The sequence below is a fragment of the Macaca mulatta genome, chromosome 13 (assembly GCF_049350105.2).
Source record: "Macaca mulatta isolate MMU2019108-1 chromosome 13, T2T-MMU8v2.0, whole genome shotgun sequence".
Lineage (NCBI taxonomy): Eukaryota > Metazoa > Chordata > Mammalia > Primates > Cercopithecidae > Macaca > Macaca mulatta.
Window position 1 is genome coordinate 5,440,380 of NC_133418.1, and position 14,758 is coordinate 5,455,137.

Below are 14,758 nucleotides of genomic sequence, written 5' to 3' on the forward strand. Positions count from 1 at the left end.
CTCAAGCCTGTAATCCCAGCACTTTGGGAGGCCGAGACGGGTGGATCACGAGGTCAGGAGATCGAGACCATCCTGGCTAACACGGTGAAACCCCGTCTCTACTAAAAAATAGAAAAAACTAGCCGGGTGAGATGGCGGGCGCCTGTAGTCCCAGCTACTTGGGAGGCTGAGGCAGGAGAATGGCGTGAACCCAGGAGGCGGAGCTTGCAGTGAGCTGAGATCCAGCCACTGCACTCCAGCCTGGGCCACTGAGGGAGACTCCGTCTCAAAAAAAAAAAAAAAAAAAAAAAAGGAAGAAGGCTATCTGTAGCAGAAGTCCCATTTCTGTATCCCAGCCTGATCACCCTTGTGGTGTGACCCTGGGTGTGACTTCTCTGGGCCTTAGCTTCCTCCGAGGAAGAGTGGGATCGGCAGTAGATGTAGGGAATCACTGTCCTGGGAACATGGTCACCCTGACAGGTTGGTGGCAGAGGGAGGTTGACCCCATGTCCTGTGCAAAGAGGCTGCTGAGGCACAGATATCTTTATGGGGCTATTTTTTCTTTTTGAGATAGAGTCTGGCTCTGTCACCGAGGCTGGAGTGCAGTGGCGCAATCTCGGCTCACTGCAACCTCTGCCTCCCAGGTTCAAGCGATTCTCATGCCTCAGCCTCCTGAGCAGCTGGGATTATAGGTGGGCACCACCACGCCCAGCTAATTTTTGTGTTTTTAGTAGAGCAGGATTTCGTCATGTTGGCCGGCTGGTCTCAAACTTCTGACCTCAGATAATCCTCCTGCCTCGGCCTTGTAAAGTGCTGGGATTACAGGCATGAGCCACTGCGCTCAGCATTTACGGGGGTATTCTAAAGGGAGCTCTTCAAGCTTTTCATCTTGCCCCTATTTAAAAACCTTTTTTTCTGTTTTTGTCTCCATTCATTCAAAAGTTATATACATGTGCTATTATACTAGTACATGTATTATAGAATGAACAGATAAAAACATTTAAAGGACTAAAACCAAAGTCCAGGTGCAGTGGCTCACACCTGTAATCTTAGCACTTTGGGAGGCTGAGGCAGGAGGATTCCTGTAGCCCCAGAGTTTGAGACCAACCTGGGCAACACAGCGAAACCCCATCTCTACAAAAAATATGAAAGTTGGCCGGGCATGATGGCCTGATATCCAACTACTTGGGAGGCTGAGGTGGGAGGATCAGTGGAGTCCAGGAGGCCTAGGCTACAGTGAGCTGTGATCCTGTCACTCTGCACTCCAGCCTGGGCCACAGAATGAGACCTTGTCTCAAAAAATAAAACACAAAAAATTAGCTGGGCGTGGTAGCACATGCTGGTAGTCCCAGCTATTCTGGAGGCTGAGGTGGGAGGAGTATTTGAGCCCAGGAACTCTAGTCTGCAGTGAGCTATGATTGCACCACTGCTGTCCAGCCTGGGCAACAGAGAGAGACCCTGTCTCTTAAAAAAGATTAAAATGCCAGGCACAGTGGCTCCCGCCTGTAATCCCAGCACTTTGGGAGCCTGAGGCGGGTGGATCACGAGGTCAGGAGATCCAGACCATCCTGGCTAACACAGTGAAACCCCGTCTCTACTAAAAATACAAAAAACTAGCCGGGCGAGGTGGCGGGCGCCTGTAGTCCCAGCTACTCGGGAGGCTGAGGCAGGAGAATGGCGTGAACCCGGGAGGCAGAGCTTGCGGTGAGCTGAGATCGCGCCATTGCACTCCAGCCTGGGTGACAGAGCGAGACTCCATCTCAAGGGAAAAAAAAAAAGATAAAAATAATTTTTAAAAAGTAAAGATAGGCCGGGCGCGGTGGCTCAAGCCTGTAATCCCAGCACTTTGGGAGGCCGAGACGGGCGGATCACGAGGTCAGGAGATCGAGACCATCCTGGCTAACACGGTGAAACCCCGTCTCTACTAAAAATACAAAAAACTAGCCGGGCGAGGTGGCGGGTGCCTGTAGTCCCAGCTACTTGGGAGGCTGAGGCAGGAGAATGGCGTGAACCCGGGAGGCGGAGCTTGCAGTGAGCTGAGATCGCGCCACTGCACTCCAGCCTGGGCGGCAGAGCGAGACTCCATCTCAAAAAAAAAAAAAAAAAAAAAAAAAGTAAAGATAGGCATGGCACGGCAGCTCACGTCTGTAATCCCAGTACTTTGGGAAGCTGAGGTGAGCGGATCACCTGAGGTAAGGAATTTGAAACCAGCCTGGCCAACATGGCGAAACCCCCTCTCTACTAAAAACACAAAAATTAGCCAAGCATGGTGGCGCGTGCCTGTAATCCCAGCTACTCGAGATGCTGAGGCAGGAGAATTGCTTGAACCTAGGAGGCGGAGGCTGCAGTGAGCTGAGATTGCGCTATTGCACTCCAGCCTGGGTGACAGAACAAGACTCTGTCTCAAAAAAAAAAAAAAAAAAAGTTCTTAAAAAGTAGTATATTATAGAAACTTTTAGAAAAGTTGAAAATGATTAAGAAATGGAAGTCACATGGCCAGGGGAGGTGGTTCATGCCTGTAATCCCAGCACTTTGGGAGGCCCAGGTGGGCGGATCATGAGGTCAGGAGTTCCAGACCAACCTGGCCAACGTGGTGAAACTCTGTCTCTACTAAAAAATACAAAAAATTAGCTGGGCATGGTGGCGGGGGCCTGTAATCCCAGCTACTTAGGAGGCTGAGGCATGAGAAGCGCTTGAACCTGGGAAGCGGAGGTTGCAGTGAGCCGAGATCGCACCACTGCACTCCATCCTGGGTAACAGAGCAAGACTCTGTCTCAAAAAAAAAAAAAAAAAAGTCCCTCTTATCCCATCATCCAAAATGTGGATATTTTGGTGTATTTTCTTCTACCAAGTCAGCAACAAACCATATTGCTTCCCTCGCAATATGAAAATAGTTTCTAATTAGGAGAGTAAAAGCAGGCCGGGCGCGGTGGCTCACGCCTGTAATCCCAGCGCTTTGGGAGCCTGAGGCGGGTGGATCACGAGGTCAGGAGATCAAGACCAACCTGGCTAACACGGTGAAACCTCGTCTCTACTAAAAATACAAAAACCTAGCTGGGCGTGGTGGCGGCGCCTGTAGTCCCAGCCACTCGGGAGGCTGAGGCAGGAGAATGGCGTGAACCCGGGAGGCGGAGCTTGCAGTGAGCCGAGATTGCGCCACTGCACTCCAGTCCTGGGCGACACAGCGAGACTCTGTCTAGGAAAAAAAAAAAAAAAGATTAAAATAAAAAATAGCATATGTTAAGTATAAAATGCATTAAGCAAAAGTGAAGAAAACCAGCAGTCCTTCCTACTCTACTGTTTTGGAACTTTTTACGTTACACAAATAGTGAATCACCATCTCTTGAGATCAATTCATGTCTGAGTCAGCCTTTTTAAAGTCCTGCAATATTGTTACAAACAACATTGGCAGGCCCTCCTGGGCACACCTTGCATGCTGGCCTGGGTGTTTCCTTTGTTAAGGTCACTTCCTAGGATTGGGAGAAATGGCAGAGTCCAAGGTCTTGCACATTTTACATTTTGGCACATACTGCCAAATTTCTGAAGAAAAAAATTGAACTTCCAACGATAGGTAGTTCTCCTGCCAACACTGAGAGTACCAATCTCTGAAATCTTGGCTAATATGATAGGCAAAAAATAAGTTCATTTTGAAAATTTGTATTTCCTTAGATTTTGTTTGTATTTATTGTATTTCTATTTAAAATTAAGCTAGTGATTTTTCTTATGGATTTATAAGTCTGGTATAAAACAGTGACTTTGGAGCAGTTAGCCCAATACCTTTCATTGAGTAATCTCTCTTTTCTCCCACAGTTTAATATACCAGATTTAATATATTCAGTATTCGCAATTTGTTGAAGCTTATTTCTGTCTAGAAGCCAGGCGCGGTGGCTCACACCTACAGTCCCAGCATTTGGGGAGGCCATGGCGGGAGGATCGCTTGAGCCCAGGAGTTTGAGGTCAGCCTGGGCAGCATAGTGAGACCTCATCTCTACAAAATTTTTTTTTTTTTGCAACGGAGTCCCGCCCTGTCCCCCAGGCTGGAGTGCAGTGGCCCGATCTTGGCTCACTGCAAACTCCGCCTCCTGGGTTCATGCCATTCTCCTGCCTCAGCCTCCCGAGTAGCTGGGACTACAGGCGCCTGCTACCACGCCCGGCTAATTTTTTGTATTTTTAGTACAGGTGGGGTTTCACTGTGTTAGTCATGATGGTCTTGATCTCCTGACCTCGTGATCCACCCACCTTGGCCTCCCAAAGTGCTGGAATTACAGGCATGAGCCACCGTGCCCTGCCTTTTAAAAAATTAGCTGAGCTTAGTGGCATGCACCTGTAGTCCCAGCTACTTGGGAGGCTGAGGTGGGAGGTTCACTTGAGCCCAGGAAGTCACCGTTGCAGTGAGCTGCGATCGTGCCACTGTACTGCAGCCTGGGTGACAGAATGAGACCCTGTCTAAAAAAATTTGAAGTAAAATAAATCCCATTGTTCTCTCCAGTACTGCACTGTTTTGGTTTTGTTTGTTTTTGAAACAGAGTCTGGCTGTGTTGCCCAGGCTGGAGTGCAGTGGTGTGATCTCAGCTCACTACAACTTTTGCCTCCCAGGTTCAAGTGATTCTCCTGCCTCAGCCTGCTGAGTAGCTGGGATTTCAGGCCCGTGCCACCATGCCTAACTAATTTTTGTATTTTTAGTAGAGACGGGGTTTCACCATGTTGGCCAGACTGGTCCTGAACTCCTGATCTCAAGTGATCCGCCCGTTTTGGCCTCCCAAAGTGCTGGGATTACAAGTACGAGCCACTGCGCCTGGTCCAGTACTGCACTGTTTTAATCACTGTAATCTTTTTTTTTTTTTTTTTTTTGAGACAGGGTCTCACTCCGTCTCAAAGCCTAGCGAGTGTAGAGCGTATGGCTTGCCTGCTGGGCCACGGCAGCCTTCTGGTCTTCTGGCCTTTGCCTGGACTGACTGTGCTGACTGCCAGCTGTGTCTCTGGGAGAAAGGGAGCAACACAGATGAGCCCTGCTTAGGATTACGGATGAGCCTGGCTGCCCTCCCTGAGGCTAGAGGGCAGGGGCTTGTCACTCTGGCTGGTTCCTCTCCTGCCCTGGCTCTGCCTTCTTGCTGGGCTGGCCGCCACTCATCCCGGCGGTTGAGGTCAGCACTATTAATAGCCAGCTTAATCCTGCGGGAGCTTGGGTGAAGGGAGGAAAGCGCAGAGAATCGCCAAGAAATCAGGGTGCTCAGCCGTCTGCAGGTGTGGACCCAGGGCCCAAGCCTGTGGCTTTCAGTCAGCCCAGTCCGCACCTCTCCCGTGGGAGGTCCTGAGAGCATGGGACCATCCTGGGCCCCTGGGATCTCAGAGGCTGGACCTTCCTGGGAGACTCAGTGAGTAGGATGCAGAGGACTCCTTCTCGGGTGGTGGGAATCCCTGGTCTGTTCTGGGGCCCCTGGCTTTTCCCCACGAGAAAAGGCAGCTGGAGCTGGTGAGTAGGGCCCTCTCAGGGCCCTTGTGGACTTTGTAACCCGGCACCTGTAATATGTTTTTCTTAAGGGCTTTGAGGGACTGTAAAGTCTTTTTTATGGAGGGCGGGGAAGGAGGACACAGCAGTTTGCTAAAAGGGGCATTGTGCAGGGCGGGGCCATCCTTTCTGTATCCAGCAGGGGTGTGGAGCACCTGCTGTGCCAGGCACGGTGGGAGGGGTTGGGGTAGCGTGGCGAGGAGTGAGGGCACTACTCAGGCCTCACTGGGCTGCAGCCTGGTCGGTGGGAGATAGACGCTGGTCAGCCAATGGCACAGAGCTGTGAAGGAAAGAAATGGGTCGGGGTCCAGGGCCCTAAGAGCCGGCATGGGCACCGAGGGCTCATGTTTGAGCCCAGGGCAGAAGGATAAAGAGGTGACACGGAGGCTGGGGAGCAGGAGGGGCTGTGAGGGACTCAGGCGGGGCTGGGATCCTCACTCCTTGCACCTGCGCCAGCTGTGAGGGAGCCGTGAGGGAGGCTGAGACTGGCACCTGTGGTCTGCCCAGCCATCCGGGGTTTCTGGAGGCCTCACATGCTGTTCTCTGAGTGTGGAGGGCATGGTCCCACCTGGCTGCTGCTGGACAGAGGTCGCTGAAGGACAGAGTGGGCAAGCATGCCGCCAGGCAAAGCCTGGAGAAGACGGTGGAGACAGCCAGGGTGCCAGGCACCTTCTTTCTGGGTCTCCCTTTCTTGCAGTGCTTGGAAAGTACCTGGGAAGGCTCAGGAACCCTGAAGTCCCAGAGGAAGCGGTATTAGAATTTTATTTTATTTGATTAATTCTTAATTAATTAATTAATTAATTAATTTTTCGAGATGGAGTCTCGCTCTGTCACCCAGGCTGGAGTACAGTGGGTCAATCTCGGCTCACTGCAACCTCTGCCTCCCAGGTTCAAGTGATTCTCCTGCCCCAGCCTCCTGAGTAGCTGGGATTACAAATGCGTGCCACCGTGCCTGACTAATTTTTGTATTTTTAATAGAGACAGGGTTTCACCATGTTGGTCAGGCTGATCTTGAACTCCTGACCTCGTGATCCACCCTCCTCGGCCTCCCAAAGTGCTGAGATCACAGGCGTGAGCCAACACGCCCGGCCTAGAGTTTTTTTTTAAAGTTAATTTAATGGATGTGTTTGTTTGTTTGTTTGTTTGAGACAAGAGTTTCACTGTTGTTGCCCAAGATGGAGTGCAATGGCACGATCTCGGCGCATCGCAACCTCCACCTCCTGGCTTCAAGCGATTCTCCTGCCTCAGCCTCCTGAGTAGCTGGAATTACAGGCATGTGCCACCACCCTCCGCTAACTTTGTATTTTTAGTAGAGATGGAGTTTCTCCATGTTGGTCAGGCTGGTCTCGAACTCCTGACCTCCCCACCTGCCTTGGCCTCCCAAAGTGCTGGGATTGCAGGCGTGAGCCACTGTGCCCGGCCTAATGAATGTGTTTTTTTTTTTTTCCTGATTATGAAATTAATACTATTGGCCGGGCATGGTAGCTCACGCCTGTAATCCCAGCACTTTGGGAGGCTGAGGTGGGTGGATGGATCACTTGAGGTCGGGTTTTAGAGATCAGCCTGGGCAACATGGTAAAACCCCATCTCTACTAAAAATACAAAAATCTGGCCAGGCGCAATGGCTCATGCCTGTAATCCCAGCACTTTGGGAGTCTGAGGTGGGTGGATCATCTGAGGTCTGAAGTTCGAAACCAGCCTGGCCAGTATGGTGAAACCCTGTCTCTATTAAAAATACAAAAATCAGCTTGGCATGGTGGCCTGTGCCTGTAGTCCCAGCTACTTAGGAGGCTGGGAGAGGATAATTGCTTGATCCGGGGAGGTGGAGGTTGGAGTAAGCTGAGATCGCACCACTGCATTCCAGCCTGAACAACAGAGTGAGACTCTGTCTCAAAAAAAAAAAAAAAAAAAAATTAAAATACAAAAATTAGCCAGGCATGGTGGCACATCCTTATAATCCCAGCTACTCAGGAGGCTGAGGCAGGAGAACTGCTTGAACCTGGGAGGTGGAGGTTTGTAGTGAGGTGAGATCATGCCACTGCACTCCAGCCTGGGCAACAGAGCGAGTGACTCCATCTCAAAAAAAAAAAAAAAAAAGAAAGAAAGAATTTCATACTATTGATTATGAAAAATTTGGAATTTTTATATAGGAAAGTATAAAAAGAAAATAGAAACCATCCTGAATCTCCCATACATAGATTAAGCCACATGAATTGCTGGTTTTGGTAAAATATAATTGAACATCAGCAATTTTATGTGGCTCAAGGAAATACTAACATTTTGCTGTATTTCCTCAATCATTTTTCATTGACTAAGGACTACTTTGAAAAATGTGGATTTTCAACTATAGATGTATTGTTTTAATTTTCGTGCTTTTTTTTTTCTTAGACGAAGTTTTTCTCTTTTGCCCAGGCTAGAGTACAGTGGAGTGGGTCTCTGCCTCCTGCGTTCAAATGATGCTTCTGCCTCAGCCTCCTGACTAGCTGGGATTATAGGTGCTTGCCACCACACCCAGCTAATTTTTTGTATTTTTAGTTGAGACGATTTCAGCATGTTGGCTAGGCTGGTCTCGAACTCATGACTTCAGGTAATCCACCCGCCTCAGCTTCCCTAAGTGCCGGGATTACAGGTATGAGCCACTGCACCTAGCCGACGCCACCCCCAAAGTCTAATCAGCCAATTGAATAGACACCAATAATAACATAAGGTAGCTCATTAAAATACAATTTTATGGGCTGGGCGCTGTGGCTCACACCTGAAATCCAGCACTTTGGGAGGCCATGGCGGGTGGATCACCTGAAGGTCAGGAGTTCAAGACCAGCCTTGCCAACCTGGTGAAACCCTGTCTCCACTAAAAATATAAAAAATTAGCTGGGCGTGGTGGCGGGCACCTGTAATACCAGCTATTTGGGAGGCCGAGACAGGAGAATTTCATGAGCCTGGGAGGCAGAGGTTGCAGTGAGCCAAGATCGATTGCACTATAGCCTGGGCAACAAGAGTGAAACTTCATCTCAAACAACAACAACCACCTCACAATTTTATGGCCAGGCGCAGTGGCTCACACCTGAAATCTCAGCACTTTGGGAGGCTGAGGCGGGCTGAACACTTGAGGTCAGGAGCACGAAACTGGCCTGGCCAACATGGTGAAACCCCGTCTCTAATAAAAATACAAAAAATTAGCCGATTGTGATGGTGGGTGCCTGTAATCCCAGCTACTCAGGAGACTGAGGTGGGAGAATCACTGGAACCCGCGAGGTGGAGATTGCAGTGAGCCGAGATCGCACCACTGCACTGAGTGAGATTCCGTCTCAAACACACACACACACACACACACACACACACACACACACAATACAATTTTATTAGAATTTATACAATGAGAATCCTAAATATAAGTTCTAAATTGATCTTCTTGTTTTAGATGTTAAATCAGTTAGCAGTAATTTCCGAAGTATAGAAACTTCTAAACTACTAAAATCTACAATGATTCTTTCCATCTTCGGCCTCCCTTCCTCTTCCCCGCTCCCCTTCCCCTCACTGGTTACTTTTCTCCTCCTGCCAAATGGTTGTAGAGGCACAAAGAAAGACAGGAGGGACCGGTCACGGTGGCTCACACCTGTAATGCCAGCACTCTGGGAGGCTGAGGAGGATGGATCACCTGAGGTCAGGAGTTCGTGACCAGCCTGGCCAACAGGGTGAAACCCCATCTCTACTAAAAAATAGAAAAAATTAGCTGGGCCTGGTGGTGAGCATCTGTAATCCCAGCTACTTGGTAGGCTGAGGCAGGAGAATCGCTTGAACCTGCTAAGTGGAGGTTGCAGTGAGCTGAGATTGCGCCACTGTACTCCAGCCTGGTGACAGAGGAAGACTACATCTCAAAAAAAAAAGAAAGAGGAGGTCGGGCTCACTGTCCCGTGGGCCTGGTAACTGGGACAGAGCTGCCCTGAAGGGAGACAGGAGTGTTGGGGGGATGGGCATGAGCTGGGTTTTGGCTGCGTTAATTTCAAGGTATTAGTGACGTCAGGCAGCACTTGGATAGAGGAATCTGGAGGGCACGGGAGAGGACAGGGCTGCAGAGATTTATCTGGGACACTTGTACACTTGTATTTAAAGTTGCTAGGCAAGGGACCAGGGGTACAGACTGAGTTCTGAGTGTCTCCAGCATTAAGTGGTCAGGGAAAAGCAGCGGCCCCCTGAGGTCAGGAGCACTGGGAGGGCAGAAAGGGCTTCCGGGGGAAAGGAGGGAGTGACTGTTGGTCAGCAGGTCATCTGAGAATAACACTCCACCATGAGAGGTCGTTGGTGACCTTGACCAGAGGTCTTTGGCCCGGGGAGGGGAAGATTCTACCAGGACAAAAAGATGTCCCCTCTGGACAGACAAATTAGAAAAAAGCAAAAACAGCCCAGGGACCCAAAGCTCACCCTGCAGAGGGTGACTGACTGGCCCCTTAGGCTGGAACCTCCGTACGGAACCCCAGTTGGCCAGTCATCAGCTGGTGCCCAAAGCTCAACTTGCAGAGGAGGGGTGCACGTGTACACGGTGCCCAGGGCTGCACACCTACAAGGTGCCTGTCGTGCGGCTGGCCGCCACCCGAGGGTGCACACACACAGCAGTGGATCCCACCAAGGGGCCTCAGAGAGGAGGCGGGGGACTAAGAGTGGTATTAAGACCCTGCTCAGGGAATCAGCTCATCTCGTCGGCAGCAGGGCTGTTTCCACTTTAAGAGAGGCTGCCAGGCGGGACGCGGTGGCTCACATCTGTAATCCCAGCACCCTGGGAGGCCGAGGCAGAAGGATCACTTGAGGTCAGGAGTTCGAGACCAGCCTGGCCAACATGGCAAAACTCCGTCTCTACTAAAAATGCAAAATTAGCCGGGTATGGTGGTGTGCACCCAGCTACTCAGGAGGCTGAGACAGGAGAATCGTTTGAACCCAGGAGGTGAAGGTTGCAGTGAGCTGAGATTGTACCACTGCACTCCAGCCTGGGCCACTCCAGCCTGGGCTACAGAGCGAGACTCTGTCTCAAAAAAAATAAAGAAGAGAGGCCACCAGCCTTTCACTGTGAGGGAACGTTTCATTGATCAGGATTTGGTCTGAGCCTGTGGAGTAATTAGGGATGTGAATGTAGTGGGGAGGTTGTTTTCTGACTTTGGGGGTCTGAACAAGGTTCTGCTCACTGAACCTTGTCAAAGGACACACCCCCATTCCCTGGGGCTCGCTCTGTGGCACTGGAAGGCACAGATGGCCCTTGTCCACTCTGGAGACTCTCACCAGCTTCTCTTTCTTCTCTTAATTTTGTTTTCCCCCTTAATTTTGTCTGTTTTGTTTTTAAATTATAAAAGTAAAATATGCCCATCAAATATAACAATATGGAAGGGTATACAGAGAGGTATAATAGCCTCCTTCCCAAACTCCAAATACCCTCAAAGGCGACTACTCTTATTGCTTCGGACACTTCCAGGGCAGTTGAAGCCTACACACCCGCTTTGTTTCTGTGCAGGCAGGTGGCTCCATGCATTCCGATCTGTGACTTACTCTTTCACTAATAGCGTATCTTGGATTTCGTTCCGCACTTCATTCATCCACCTCCGCCACGTTCTGCCTTGAGTAGCTGTGGCCCCTTTTGAGTCCCTGTGACCTGCCGCTATTTCTTTAGGTTGTTTCTGGTTTAGGGCTGTTAAAAAGAATGTTGCCAAGAGCCCCCTTCTCTTGTGTCTTTTGTGAAGGTTGCCTCTCCCTAGGGTAAGTTCCTAGAAGTGGACCTTCCAAGTCCAAGGTTAGGAACCCTTGATTTTGTGACATCCTGACCAACTGGCCCCCTGAAATGTTGTACCCTTTTACCTGGCCACCAACCAGATACGTGTGAGGGCCTGTATGTCTTCCCCATCCTCTGCCATAACTGGGCATTACCAGGCTTTTTAGAGGGTGCCCATCTGAAAGGGGGTACAGGTTGGGCATCCCAAATCCAAAAATCCAAAATCCCAAATGCTCGAAAATCCAAAACTTTTTGAGTACCAACATGATGCTCAAAAGAAATGCTCGCTGGAGCGTTGTGTAGTTCAGATTTTCAGATTTGGGGTGCTCAATGGTGTATATTCTGCGAATATTCCAAAATCCAAAAAAATCAGAAATCTGAAACACTTCTGCTCCCCAGTGAGGAATAAGGGATACTCAGCCTGTCAAAGCTGCCTTGCTTTAATTCCCATCCCCATGTGGCGACATCGTTTAGCTGGATGCCCAGGCCCTTCCAGGCACTGTCTTTCTCGAGGGCATTCCTGTATGGACAGCCTCCAGCAGGTACAGAGGCCTGGGGACAGACCCCGGGGGCCTGGCCTGGCCCGCTGCCGCCCTGCTGGAGGGCCTCACAGATCTCATGAACTTGTTGGCTCATCTCTAGGAAGATACTGGGGAATTTTCTTTTTTCTTTTTTTTTTTTTGAGGCAGACTCTCGTCGTCTCCCAGGCTGGAGTGCAATGGCGCAATCTCGGCTCACTGCAGGCTCCGCCTCCCAGGGTCACGCCATTCTCCTGCCTCAGCCTCCAGAGTAGCTGGGACTACAGGCACCCACCACCACACCCGGCTAATTTTTTTTTTTGATATTTTTAGTAGAGACAGGGTTTCACCGTGTTAGCCAGGATGGTCTCGATCTCCTGACCTCCTGATCCGCCCGTCTCGGCCTCCCAAAGTGCTGGGATTACAGGCGTGAGCCACGGCGACCGGCCGATACTGGGGAATTTTCTTTTTTTCTTTGTTTTTTTTGAGACAGAGTCTGGCTCTGTTGCCCAGGCTGGAGTGCAGTGGCACGATCTCAGCTCACTGCAAGCTCCGCCTCCCGGGTTCACGCCATTCTCCTGCCTCAGCCTCCCGAGTAGCTGGGACTACAGGCACCCGCCACCTCGCCCAGCTAGTTTTTTGTATTTTTTAGTAGAGACGGGGTTTCACCGTGTTAGCCAGGATGGTCTTGATCTCCTGACCTCGTGATCCGCCCGTCTCGGCCTCCCAAAGTGCTGGGATTACAGGCGTGAGCCACGGCGACCGGCCGATACTAGGGAATTTTCAATCGAGTCCAGCCATGGCTCTGTCTGGCAATGCGCTAAACGTTTTTCGACCAGAACCTGTAGTGGGAAATACATATATCAATGCCCCGGCATGTGTGTGAAAAGCTTTCACAACGCAGTGCTCGGCCCCATCACGTGGGGTGTATTGTGAGAATTTTTACTTTAGTCATGAGATCTTGCATTCTCTCTGTTCTCCCTAAGAGGCCCTTAGAAGTTGTGACAGCCCATCTTGGGCTGGGGGATTTTCTGTGGCCTTAAAGACCTGGCAAACATCCTCCACCGAGGGTATTTAGGATGAGTTCTTTAGTCCCCAGAGCGAGGCGCTTGGACTGTGAAGGGGAAGCCATGCAGAAGACCCTGACTTGACCTTCCCAGATTTCCGGGGCCTTTCTTCCTAGGCTGCTCCAAACCTGCGCTCCTGCGAGTAGGGCACGGCACACAGGATTCATCCCACCTAGACTGTGGACCCGGCCCTTCTCGGCTGGCCCCTGTTGCCACTCGCTGGGGTTGGGGCCATAAGAGCAGGGTGTGGCCTTCAAAAACGGGTCTGGGAAGACCCACCACCCCACAGGGTTTCTGTGGAGGGTCCTGTCCCACCTCAGCCTCCTTCCCTCACTTTGGGTTGAGGGGGTGGCCCCTCTCTGACTGTAGTCTCTGCCCCACCTAATCACAGCGCTTGGCCGCTCTGTGCCTTTGTCAGTTTGGGTCTTTCCCCTCCCCAAGAGTCCCAGAAGCCCCTGATAAGAGGCACCAGGCAGGGTCTTTTTTTCTTTTTTCTTTTTTCTTTTTTTTTTTTTATGGGACAGAGTCTTGCTCTGTTGCCCAGGCTGGAGTGCAGTGGCGCGATCTCGGCTCGCTGCAACCTCTGCCTCCTGGGTTCAAGCAATTCTCCTGCCTCAGCCTCCCGAGTAGCTGGGACTACAGGTGTGTACTACCTTGCCTGGCTAATTTTTGTATTTTTAGTAGAGACAACCATGTTGTCCAGGCTGCTCTCAAACTCCTGGCCTCAAGCAATCTGCCTGCTTCAGCCCCGCAAGGTGCTGGGATTACAGGTGTGAGCCACCGCTCCCAGTGTTGCCATTTTTATCCTATTTGTTTATTTATTTATTTATTTATTTTTGAGATGGAGTCTCGCTCTGTCACCCAGGCTGGAGTGCAGTGACGCAATATTGGCTCACTGCAAGCTCCACCTCCCGGGTTCACGCCATTCTCGTGCCTCAGCCTCCCGAGTAGCTGGGGCTACAGGTGCCCGCCACCACACCTGGCTAATTTTTGTATTTTTTTTTTTTTAGTAGAGACGGGGTTTCACTATGTTAACCAGGATGGTCTCGGTCTCCTAACCTCATGATGCGCCCGCCTCGGCCTCCCAAAGTGCTGGGATTATAGGCTTGAACCACCATGCCCGGCCCTCATTTTTATCCTATTTATTTTTTTTTTTTTTTTTTTTTTTTTTTTTTTTTTTTTTTTTTTTTTTTTTGAGACAGAGTCTGGCTCTGTCGCCCGGGCTGAAGTGCAGTGGCCGGATCTCAGCTCACTGCAAGCTCCGCCCCCCGGGTTTACGCCATTCTCCTGCCTCAGCCTCCCGAGTAGCTGGGACTACAGGCGCCCGCCGCCTCGCCCGGCTAGTTTTTTGTATTTTTTAGTAGAGACGGGGTTTCACCGTGTTCGCCAGGATGGTCTCGATCTCCTGACCTAGTGATCCGCCCGTCTCGGCCTCCCAAAGTGCTGGGATTACAGGCTTGAGCCACCGCGCCCGGCCTATCCTATTTAAACAAGTAGTCCTGGCCTGGCATGGTGGCCTATGCCTGTATCCCCAGCACTTTGGGAGGCTGAGACGGGAGGACTGCTTGAGCCAGGAGTTTGAGACCAGGCAGAGCAACATAGTGAGACCCATTTCTACAAAAAATAAAAGAGTTAGCCGGGCATGGTGGAGCACACCTGTGGTCTCAGCTACTCGGAAGGCTGAGGTGGGAGGATCTCTTGAGCCCAGGAGTTGGAGGCTGCAGTGAGCTATGATTGTGCCACTGCACTCCAGCCTGGGTAACAGAGCTAGACCCTGTCCTTCCCCCACAAAAAAAGAGAAAAACAAAAAAGCAGTCCTTAACGAAATGCTTTTAAAAATTACTTTTAGTTTTCCTTTTCATAAAAGCAATGTCCGTTTGTAGTAGAAATGTCAGGAAAGTTGCAAAAGAGAAAAACCGCCATGACCCCA

At 50.5% G+C, this 14,758-nt stretch overlaps 1 protein-coding gene across 4 annotated transcripts in view; it reads left to right on the forward strand.

Moving 5' to 3' along the window:
* Positions 1-14,758, forward strand: part of CNNM4 (cyclin and CBS domain divalent metal cation transport mediator 4) — a 58,527-nt gene that overhangs the window by 21,563 nt on the left and 22,206 nt on the right.